Source organism: Hylobates moloch, unplaced genomic scaffold (assembly GCF_009828535.3).
Source record: "Hylobates moloch isolate HMO894 unplaced genomic scaffold, HMol_V3 SCAFFOLD_4, whole genome shotgun sequence".
In the NCBI taxonomy this organism is placed as follows: Eukaryota; Metazoa; Chordata; class Mammalia; order Primates; family Hylobatidae; genus Hylobates; species Hylobates moloch.
In genome coordinates, this window is record NW_026652279.1 from 114,622,656 (window position 1) to 114,634,709 (window position 12,054).

General features: G+C 45.2%; 1 pseudogene; it reads left to right on the forward strand.

Annotated features, from left to right (window-relative positions):
* Nucleotides 1-1,954: 1,954 nt before the first annotated feature.
* LOC116467489 (protocadherin-8-like) lies at nt 1,955-9,007 on the forward strand (annotated as a pseudogene).
* The last annotated feature ends 3,047 nt before the right edge of the window (nt 9,008-12,054 follow it).

Genomic DNA, 12,054 nt, shown 5'->3' on the forward strand with positions numbered 1-12,054 from the left:
TGAAACTCCAGCTGTCCCTCATTCATAAAGCGGTGTGTTAATAAGGTGGTTGTTTAGTATGAAACAATGATAGCGCTAATAATGAATCACTAACAATACAGCACACTTCTTATCATGGATGGTCTACTTTATGCCAAACAGCTGGAGGAAATGTGGGGAAAAATGCAGTCAAGCATTTAAATATCATAGCTGGATGTTTCCAAACATAAGTATCCAGATGCTTAGCTTTGTGGAGGTAATATGTTTGATTGCCTGCTTTTTAAAATATTTTATCTGGATCTTTTGATGTTCTGTAGGTGGAGTCATGGACTGTTCTTCATTTTCAGAATGCTGAATGATTTTTCTGATCATGGATAATCAGAAAAACAGTAATGCTGAAGGCTAGCTGAGACTAGGCCTGGCAGGAATTGTGTGAGCTAAAGGAGAAGAGGAAGACATGAGACTTGGACTGTGGTTAAATGGGTCCCTCTCCTGGCTAATGCATATGGAAGCAGGCATGTTTTAAAGACATCAGCTGAAGCAGATTCAGTTTTCAGTTAAGGGACATAGAGCAATTATGATGTTCGGTGGAAGAACCAGATTCTCTTGTCTTCCCTGAGACCCAGAGGCTGAATAACCAGGAACTTCCAGAGATATTTGGTTCTCAGAAAGAAAGAAAGCTGTCCAACATGCCATTGAGGATACTGGCTTAAAAGAAGTCTGTTCTTACCAGGCCGAAGTAGAGCTCTTCTATTCCTCAGACAGATGCCTCATTAGGCAAAATTAAAAATCTAGGAAAATAGAGTACTTTTTCTTTTTAGGATCTCAGAGTACCCTGCTCAAATGAACTCATGCTTCCCAGTATACTTCTCCAATACCGGTTACCGGTACTTATAATCAGAGTCATTGCCAAATGCTTCACTAAATGAAAACCCCTAAAAATTAATTATCTCATCAAAGATGGCTCACTTTCAGAACTGGATCATATGTCTTGGCACTAAAATAAATGCCAACTGCCTCCTAAGAATGAAAGGAAAAATAGTCATTTACTGACATGTCCCTGCAGGAATCAATAACATTACAGATCATAGAGGAGACAAGAATAGCCTAGGCATATTAATAACTCGGCCTACTCACTGATTTGAGATGACTAGTTAAATAACATTCTGCACTAATGAGGACACCATGGCACGAGGAACAATGTCATCATTAACACGTGAGACTGTTTAGCATTTTGAACACTTCACACATAAAGAGAACTTAACACAGGACTATTTATTGGGCTTTAGACAGATGGTTTAATGTTTTTTTAGCCTTCATCCTATCAGACCACCCGTGGTTTCCTTCAGCCAAGGGCTTTTAAAAAATAATTGGTCTGTAGCAATTTTCTAACAAGATTGACTGCAATATATTTCTCTAAATCTTTTTCTTACCCTTAACTATCCCTTACAGTGGTTTGTGGTTGACAGACTTCTCTGTCTGATACTGGTTCCTCACATATAAGTAATTACTGACATAAAAAGAGATGAAGGGGCTGAAATTTCATCATTAATGGTTTCTTTGCTATAGAAAAAACTATTTAGAAATGATTATTTTGGAAAACAGTTCTTCCCTAATTAGACATTGCCTGACACTCTAGAAGATGTTTCCCAAAAATCTTTCAATACAGGAAATGACAACCCAACATAGATGGGTAACTGTGGGTGGCAGAGGATGCGTTGCACTAAACATGTGTGCGTTCATCTTAAAATGGTAAAGAGGGTCAAATGTGCCTCTGTGTGGGGAATATGTGAGTCTGCTTAGGAAGGAATAAAGTGGCTGTGGATTCCTGCTCTTATTGTCGAAGTGAGGCCAGTACAATGGAAAAGCAAGCAGGATGTGTTTTTATAGTGCAGAAATCTTAATAACCACCTGCACCACCCTGGCCACTGGTCAGCTCTTCAGGCCCTTCTATGGGTCCTTTTAGTGAAACAGCATGGCCCAGAGGCCCAGAGACTGTGGACTGGCCCAAATGGATGATTGTTTGCATATTCTTCTGTATGTAGCTTCCCCGGTAGGGTTCTGAAGAGGCATGCTTAGGCTTAGGGCAGAGAAAAGCAAGTATATAGCAGAGAGGACTTAGTGATGAGATGTTCTAAGGGGAAAAGTGTCTTCTGACTGAGCACTCGGGAGGGCTTGAGAAGCCTGAAAGTCTTAGTGCAGCGCTTGCGATTGGCTTTTCTCTTTGAGGAATAAATGTCTCGCTGGAGGCTCAGATTTCCTGCTGACACTTCATGCAGGGTTGGATTGGAGTCCTTGCTGATTCTGTGGCTGCTGCTAGTGTCAGGATTTTGCACCGATACTGTCAATTTCCTCACCTGTGAGGAAGACACCCCTGGCACCAGCATCGGTGTTTTTGTCTGATCACGTCCAGTTTAATTCCCAGAGCGAGGTGCCAAGTCAGTTTCAGCTGATGAAACAATTCAACAGCTCTCTGCTCCGGGTGCGCGAGGGCTACGGGCAGCTGACCGTCGGGGACACCGGCCTGGACTGTGAGGCGCTGTTCACCCAGGCCCCGAAGTGCGTGCTGGCCTTCGACGTGGTCAGCTTCGCGCAGGAACAGTTCCGGCTGGTGCACTTGGAGGTGGAGGTGAGGAACGTCAACGACCACGCGCCGCGCTTCCCCCGGGCCCAGATCCCGGTGGAGATGTCCGAGGGTGCGGCCATGGGCACGCACCTGGAGGTGCCGGTGGACTAGGACGTGGGCGCCAACGGGCTGCAGAGCGTGCGCCTGGCTCAGCCGCACAGCCCCTTTAGCGAGGAGCTGCAGAAGCGCGCGGACGGCGCTCAGTGTGCGGACCTGGTGCTGCTGCAGGAGCTGGACCGCGAGAGCCAGGCCGCCTACAGCCTTGAGCTGGTGGCCCTGGACCGTGGCCGCCCGCTGCGCTCCACCACGGCTGTCTTCAGCGTGTGCGTCCTGCACGCCAATGACCACAGCCCGGCCTTCCTGTAGGGCACCGTGGCCGAAGTGGAGCTGGCAGAGGCGCGCCTGTGGGCTCCCTGCTTCTTGACCTGGACGCGGCCAACCCCGATGAGGGCCCTAACGGTGAAGTGGTGTTCGCTTTTGACGCCCGCACTCAGCCGGAGGCGCGCCGCCTCTTTTCAGCTCTACCTGCGGTCGGGCCGCCTCAATCTGGCTGGGCCCGTGGATTACCAAAGTCAGGACACCCACGAGCTGCACGTGCGGGCGCAGGACCGCGCTGCCGCCTTCAAGGTCATCGTGCGCATCCGCGACGTCAATGACAACGCGCCCGACATCACCATCACCCCGCTGGCCACCCCGGGCTCGCCGGCTGCCTCGCCGTTCGCCGCTGCCGCCGCCGCCGCTGCCCTCGGGGGAGCGGACGCTAGCTAGTCGGCGGGAGCCGGGACGCCCGAGGTGGCCTCGCTGGTGCTGGAGGGGGCGGCGCGCGAGAGCCCGGTGGCTCTGGTCAGCACCTCGGACAGGGACTCGGGCGCCAACCCGCAGATGCGCTGCGCCCTCTACTGGCATGTGCACTTCCGGCTGCAGCGGGCCTACGCGGGCAACTGCCTGGTGGTGACCGCGGCGTCGTTGGACCGCGAGCGCATCGCGGAGTACAACCTGACGCTGGTGACTGCGGACCGCGGCGCGCCCCCGCTGTGCACCAGGAGGCCCTACACGGTGCGCGTAGGCTACAAGAAAGACAACACGCCTCTCTTCACGCGGCCGGTCTGTGAGGTGTCGGTGAGTGAGAACACCCCGCCAAGCGCCTACCTGGCCATGGTGGCCGCCCGGGACCCGGACCTGGGCCGCAACGGCCAGGTCCCCTACCGGCTGCTGGAGGCCGAGGTGGGCCGCGCCGGGGGCGCTGTGTCCACTTAGGTCTTGGTGGACCCAACCACCAGGAGCTGCGCGTTCGATGGCACTTTGACTGCGAGGAGCTGGCGGAGATGCAGCTGCGGTTGGAGGCGCTAGACGGCTGCTCTCAGCCACTATGGGGTCCGGCCATAGTGTGGCTGCAGGTGGAGGACCAGAACTACCACGCACCCCGCCTGGTGGCCCCACTGCTCCTCCGTGGCTCAGCCCAGCTGCCTCTGCCCTGGGATGCGCCACTGGGCTACCTGCTGACCCGTCTGCATGCAAAAGACGCGGACTAGGGAGCCGACGCCGAGCCGACTTACTTAGTTCTCGGCGGCGACGGCAGCCCCGGGGTGCTGGCGCTGCACCGGCTTCGTGTGAGCTGTCTCTGCAGCGCCGCCTGTCGCCGCAGCCCGCCGGCCCGCTGACGGCGATCATCGCGGTGCGGGACGGAGACCGGCCCACTTTGTCGTGCACAGCCACACTGCTTCTCGTGCCCGCCGGCCGGGCGCCACCTGGCGCGGAAGTGGTGCTGATGCCGCCGCACGAGGGAGGAGAGCCACACATCAGGCAGCGAATGGGAGGGCAGCTTGAACCCTCCCTCTTCTGGTCAGTGTTTTGGCCAGCGGCTGCGTCCTTCTGCTAGTGGCCATCATCACTGTGACTTGTTCTTGCCAAGGCAAGGCTAGGACGCTGGTGAAGAAGATCCGTGAGCACTCCCCAAGCAGATTTCAGGCAACAAGTGACCACGCTGGTCCACGTGTCAGAGCCATAGGGGCTGACTCTGGGGGCTTCCGCTCCAGGTTCTTTATGGACACACGGCCAGTTTCCATTTCCACAGGGGCCCAGGCGGTCGAGTCTGTGCAGGATTCCTAGTCTGAGGTCAGTGAGGTGTCTTGGAGCTCCTCTTGTCGGGAGAGGAGCAGGACTGCATGGGCCCAGGTAGGGCACCCCTGCCGTTCTTAGTGTCCTCATTCTCTTGGAGTAGTTTTTCATGCTAGGAGCCTTATGAAAATTCAGTGCCTGATTTGAGACTTCAAATGGCTGATATTTCCGGGCTTGGTTTTTTTTTTTATTCGAAAGGAAAAATTATCCACAGGCAAGGTTAGGGGGAGGCTTGATAATCACATGTTCATTCATGTAGGCCCATGTCTGTTTCTGCTGTTTTTGCCTATGATAACTTCCTTTGGGTACAGTCGACCCTCAGGGTTAATGCTGTGTTTCTGAAGCACTCCGGATGAGGAATGTGGCGCCTGCTCTGTCAGATTTGATATTAGACGGTGAAATATGATTAATTGCTGCTCTCACCCCTTTTTACAAATAGGGTTCAATCTCAGTTCCTTTTCATTCCTCATCCCCTTATGGAGAAAATAAATCTGCGGCAAGTTTAAGGTAATTTCAGAATATTTGTTGTTATCTCTAAGCAATGTGTTTGACATTTTATACATTTTTATGGATACCAAAGTAATTCTTTCGTTTTCACTTTCAGTATATATTCAAATCTGGATGAATTCAGTATGAAGAACAGTGGAAAATTGGACAGTGAATTGAATGACAGCCATTTGGATATCAGCAGAGAGGGTTTCAAGAAAGCATCCTTTCAAATGATTGCAAAACAAGGGGGTAAGTTCAAACCTGTGGCTTTGAAGCTCTTCCTCTCAAAGCATCATAAGACTCATTCCTGACTTAATTACAATACTAAATAAGTGGCCCCAACTATATATTCATAGAGGGAGTGTCTCGGTCATTTCAGGCTGCTTTAATAAGATACCATAGACTGGGTGGTTTAAACAACAAACATCTATTTCTCATAATAGATAATGAATTTTATATAGGCTAAGATTCCATTTGCTGGAAATATATGAGTATGTGATTTTGTTTGGCTTTGCTTTGTTTACAGAATGCTGCACCAACGCAACCTCATTCTATGTAGTCCATCTGCTGTGTCATTTGGGGGTGTGCTTTAGGCCCAATTCTCTGTAATGGTGTCTGGTAATGGAGTGGTAGCTCCCGTGGTGAAGGCATTATCAATTATGAGGTATTTTGTGTTGGTCTCCATGAAAATGAGCACTAGATCTTTAGTCTCTCAAAGAAAATATCTTACTCAAAGTGGAGTCCTAATGGTATGTCCTACTGACTCAAATGCCTCTTCACCATAACAGGTGTTTTCGCACAATCTATGTTCAGTTCCTTTGACTTTTTTTTTTTTTTTTTTAAATGAGGGGCTTCCAGAAGCATCCACCTCCTGGTTACCTTCCTCTGAATATTCTCTAGTGGTCAACATATTTCCTAAAATGAGGAACATGAAGTTGTATACAGTGATTCGGTACCAGCCTCTCTTCTGAGGTCCAGATTCGTATACACAACTGCCTGCTCAATATCTCCATTTGGATTCTGAATGGACATGCTATACGTTCAAAACTAAACTCTTGGTTTCTAGTCTCCAAACCTGTTTTTCCTCTAGTGTCAATATCTCAGTAAAAATGACACATCTGTTCACTTAGTTGCTTGCTCTGGCTTAAATCCTTGGTGTTATTCTTGATTTATTTCTTCCTACACACAACTTTCAATCCATCAGCAAATTCTGTGGAATTTTCTTTCAAAATATATTCTCAATCAATTCACTTCTCCCCACATTCATTGCTACCACTCTACCCCAGGCACTGTCATCACTTGCCTGGCAATGGCACTAGCCTCAAACTTGGCTCCTCTTCTACTTTTGCCCTCTTGCAGACCATTCTGCATATGAGAACTGGACCGGTCTCTTACTTCATAAATCAGGTCACATTACTCAACTCTCCAAATACTTGTCACTTAAATAAAATCCCAAATCCTTATCATGATGTCTCAATTAATATTGCTGTGTAACAGGCCAGGCTAAAGTGTAGTGGCATAAAACAACCATTTTATTATGCTCATGGATTCTGTGGTCAATTTAGACAAGGTACAACTGGGATGGCTTATCTTTGCTTCAAAGTATCTGAGGCCTTAGCTGGGATGATATGATGGCTGGAGGCTGGAACCATCTGAAAACTTCTTTAGTTACATGCCAGGTTTGTGGGCTTGGATGAGCCAAAGTCTAGGAGAGCTGACTTGGTGGAGTGGGAAAAAGGGAGGCTTCGTGTTCTCTTTACATGTGGCTTGACTTCCCACAGCCTGGCAGCCTCTGCAAAGTCACATGGCAGCTCGGGCTGCAAACACGAATGATTCATCCAACAGGACAGAAGTCACATCCTCTTTTATGACCCAGCTTCTGAAATTACATGATCATTTCCATCATATTCTACAGTCCAAGGTGTCTTAAGCCCACCCAGATTCAAGTGGAGGGGACAAAGACCCTGTGCCTGCCCTAGAAAATTTTCAGAGTTTTGAGGTTCATGCTTGTAAATCAGCCACACATGACTCATAAAGTCCTGCATTATCTTGCCCTTGGCTCTTTCTTCTACCTGATTTCTTAGCCCTCTTCTCCAGGAGGTTTTAGATAATCTTATCGGCCTTCTTGTGTTTTTTGAATACACAAAGCATCTCTCCATCTCAGACCTTAGAGTCTTGCCGTTCCCTCACCTGGTAAACCTTCTCTAGATACCCATATTGCTTCTCACCTTCATTTAGGCCTTTGTTCACGTGTCCATCTAATCGAATGGGTCTTTCAAACCTCAGATTCCCTCTCCTCCCTGTCACTCTCCATCTTCTTTACTCTGCTTTATTTTCTTTCCTAGCGTTTATCACTCCCTGGCATTATTTGTATATTTATTTGTTTATTATTTGTCTCTTGTTCCATGTTGAATGGCCACCATCAGATATATACCGAAACAAAAAAACAGAGCAAAACAAAAATCAGCAAATTTACTGAGTGGAAAGGTGTGGTCTAATGAAAGGTGTGGTCTAACCAGCACATACATTGAAACTTGTATGACTAGTTCTTATGATCATATTGGACTTTAGATTAGGGTAAAATTGTATTGGTATTTTTTGGAAGTTGCATTGTACTGCCTAGCTTTCTGAAAAATTTTAGTGTCATCTTAAAACTTGAAGATTCTATAGTGAATTTATGTTTCCGGATCATTTAGTGTTAAATTAGCCTTTTCAAAAGAATCAAAGGACCGGAACTCCTACCGTTTATATTTTCTATTTAGGAAATTACCAGCTTATTCTTGTCTTAACTTAGTTTCTTCTTCCTAATAATAAGCATGATAACTCAAAGAGCTGTGATGACAAACGATAATGTGATCAAGGCAATGCATTCAACCTGAGAGAATATTTTTTCTTAGTAATAATAGTCACAAAAAAAATAATAGTCACAACATTGCTTCTTACCTGTATTCAACAAAAACCTTTTATTTGTTTAATAACATTTACAGAGGACTCTTTATGTACCAGAAACTGTTCTAGGTACCTTATAAGTATTAAACTCACTTGAGTCATGCAACAATGCTATTAGGCAGGTACTATCATTTGACCCCATTTCACACATGGGAAACTCAGGCACAGAGCTGTTCGAGTAATTTGGTTGAGGCCGCTCAGCTGTGAGGGGCAGAGCTGGGTCTCCAACCTGGGAAGTCTGGTTCTAGAGTTCATGCTTTTAATGTTCTGCTGTAGCATATTTTTCTGCAGGTTCTTAAACACTTATTTTATGAGTCTTTTAAAGATTTAGGGCCAGTTTACATTCCTGGGGATGTTTCTGTCTTTGAGTTTGAATGAGATGCTCTGATTTATGGTTTGGTTTATCTTCCAACTCTCTGCTGCATTTTCTTGTAAAACTTTTAGTGGGATTATTGAAAGGATGACACGTAGGTAATGGCAAGAGAGTTGAATTACATGTTGATAGCGAGGAGATAAGTTTAATGAAAATATTTTAATTTTTTTGCATCTTTTAATAGTTAACACAGAGAACGAATGAATGAATAAATACACTACTAGCCCTCAGAAACTTCATTTTAGATTTTAATTTCACCCATTCCTCCCACCAAACCTGTATTAAAGATTCCAGCAAATAGTTTAATTGACTTGCTTGAATTTTATTTCCACTTCATTTCCTCAGTACACCAGCAGGTGGAGGTGCAAGTCAGTGGCAGAAAATCCGGAGGAAGAAAAAAGAAGCAAACAGCTAGAAAACCAGTCCTGGAACAACTGAATATTGTTTATATTTTAAAGTATATTTCTATGTAGCATTCAATTTTAAACTATTCTTTTTTTTCCAAGTTTTTTTTCAGATTATTCAGGATGACAACATTCAAGGATCCTGAAAAATTAAACCAGGAATCTCAAACCAGCAAAAATTGTTCATCACGTCATGAAAATAGCTACAGGATTGAACTTTCTTCAAGTACCCTTTACCCTCACATTTCCCAGATGAAAAATAACAAATTTCCAACCAGAACACTCAGAACTCAATTGATGTTCTTTTCAAGTCTGCGCCTCCCAAGTGAAGGGCTGCCAAGTGTCTATGACAGAGTTCAGAACTGCAGGCCAGCAATGCCACTTCCCCATTCTTGGACAGAATGATGAATTAAATCATCCTTCAGTGGATGGATCACCTTCACATACTTCAGAAAATGCCACTTCATTCTAAAAAGCTGCAATTCACATAGATGGTCATTTCTGTCAAGTGTTTACAAGCCAGTCTACATGCATGAGCCTTCTAGTTTTGATATACATTTTCTTAAATTAAGTTGACAATCCATGACACAGCACAGGATGATTTTATAGAATCTAGGATATTTTACCAAAAAGTCTTAAAAGTGGTCTTTACTTCCATGAATATAATAAATGATCATGAATTTTATATTCTAGTACCTTTTATGAATATAAATAAAATATTCAGTCTAGCTACTAATTTACATTTGAATGTGTATGTGATTCTACTGTGAATGCAATTCAACTTCAGAATAACTTTAAGTTGAATTAAGAACCTGGACCCGGACCTTAATCATGAGGCCCAGTGAGGAGGAAGAGGAAGCTGTGGGCAGGAGGTATCTCAGTAGGGGTTACTCAAATTGTCTCTCTAGCCTGGCTTCTGAGAGGGTTGCTGAGTGTTTCATGGGTATAACAGTGGCAGATTATGGCAGTGGGTGAAAATCAAATGGCAGTGGATGGTGATGTGTTTCTGGGCACTTATCCCATTCACAGCATCAGCTCAATCAGAGGTTGGGGCTACAGGGAGCAGCGTGGTGAGAGAGAGAGAGAGGGAGCGAGAGAAAGAGAGAGGGAGCGAGAGAGAGAGAGAGAGTGTCTTATGGCCTCAGCCATCTGGGCTAGAGTTCCTAGCAGGACTCCTTCCTAGCTATGAACAGGATGCTAGGAGAAAACTGAGGCATAACAGCAAGGATTAAAGGAAGAGTTGGGCCCCAGATGCAGTGACTTAAAGGCTACTTGAGCAGCTGGGCTTCATCTGGGTCCAACCAGATCCAGGGGCAGCAAGGCTGGGTGATGAGATGGAAGCATCTGATTGTGTCTTGTTTTCTGCAAGATTGGCTCGGACTGTGGGAAGAATTGAGTCTGCAAAGTGCAGGATGTTTTTTATCTTCAACTAGAAGAGCCTGGGGGTCATTAAGATTTGATGGGCAGGAACTGTGCTGCCCACTACACTAACAACCAGCCACGTGTGGCTGTTTAAGTTTAAATGAATTACAACTCAATACAATGAAAAATGCTTCAGTCTCAGACAGAGTCACTATAAAATGTTTCCATCATCACAGACCGTTCTGATGGATGGCGCTGGTGTAGAAGAAGGAGTGGGCCGGAGGTCTACCTTCACAGGCTGGGAATTCAAGGTAGCCAATGACCCACTGTCCTTGCTCAGCACATATATGGGGAACTGTGTGTTTTTGTCTGTTTTCCACCCTTCCAAGTGTGGAGAACTAACTAGTTCATGACAGTTAGCCTTTTAGTGGTTCATGTATTTTAAAATGGATTGACACATTATTCATTACATAATCTTCGAAAAAATGTCTAAAGGCAAGAATTCTCAATGGTAGAAGGTATTCTGTAGGCTGGAGAATTTCTAAAGGCTCCTCTGCTATAGCACCTTAAATTTATAGTCCTCATATTCAGTCCAATAACTTCAGAGATTTTGTAACAATAGTCATGATAAAACCTACACGCTCTCACTCCTAAACACTCCCAAAAATAATTCAGCAGTTTTTAAAACCAGTAATTTATTCCTTAGCCATACTCAGGCAAGAAGCTAGGAAGAACTTCAATCCTTTGGCCACTGGTCTGCTGTAGAAAATTACTGCTGTTGGAAATTAGTTTCTGAGTCCCATGTTATCTTCAGAGTCAGTGTTCCTCTGAAGTGTGAGCTTTCCAGATCGGGTAGTCTAGGCCCCAGAGAGACTGCGGCAAATGTGAATGTTCCTTGCTTTCTCTGATACATATCTTAAAAGTAAAATGGACACCTGTCTTTTGGGTTACATCTAATAATATTTGAAAATGTTAGAGTAACTTTTTGTGTAAATGCATTCTGTGGGAAACATTTTTTAAAAGCTGAGAATCTAAAACTTTTCCTCAAATTTACAAACGTAGAATTAGATATTTTTACTTTTCTTAAAATGAGGCTCTCGTGTTTGTGATATTAGCTTCTACCTTAATTATGATTCCTAAAGCAATTTATAATTCCTGAATCTTGTCTGTTTATGATTGCATTCCTAAGAAGAATAATAGGCAATCTTTATCAAACACTATATGCAAGGTTCTATGCTAAATGCTTTACATGAATTATTGTTTTTCCACCGTGTAACAATCCTAGGAGGTAATTATATTACTACCTCAATTTTATAGATGAGGAAATGAGTTTAAAGAGGGTAATATGCTTGAGGTTACACAGTAAGCAAATGAGCTCAGAGTTTAAAAAATTATGGTATAGGCTGGGTGCAGTGGTTCTCGCCTGTAATCCTATCATTTTGGGAGGCCGAGCAGGTGGGTCTCTTGAGCCCAGGAGTTCAAGACCAGCCTGGGCAACACGGTGAAACCCCATCTCTACAAAAAATACAAAAATTAGCCATGCGTGGTGGTATGTGCCTGTAGTCCCAGTTCCTCAGGAGGCTGAGGTGGGAGAATCACTTGAACCTGGGGAGGTTGAAGCTGCAGTGAACTGTGATTACACCACTGTACTCCAGCCTGGGTAACAGAGGGAGACCCTGTCTCAGAAAAAAAAAACAAAATTACGGTAAAACGCTAAAGTGCATGAGTTTCAAGTTTACAGCCAGATGAACTTT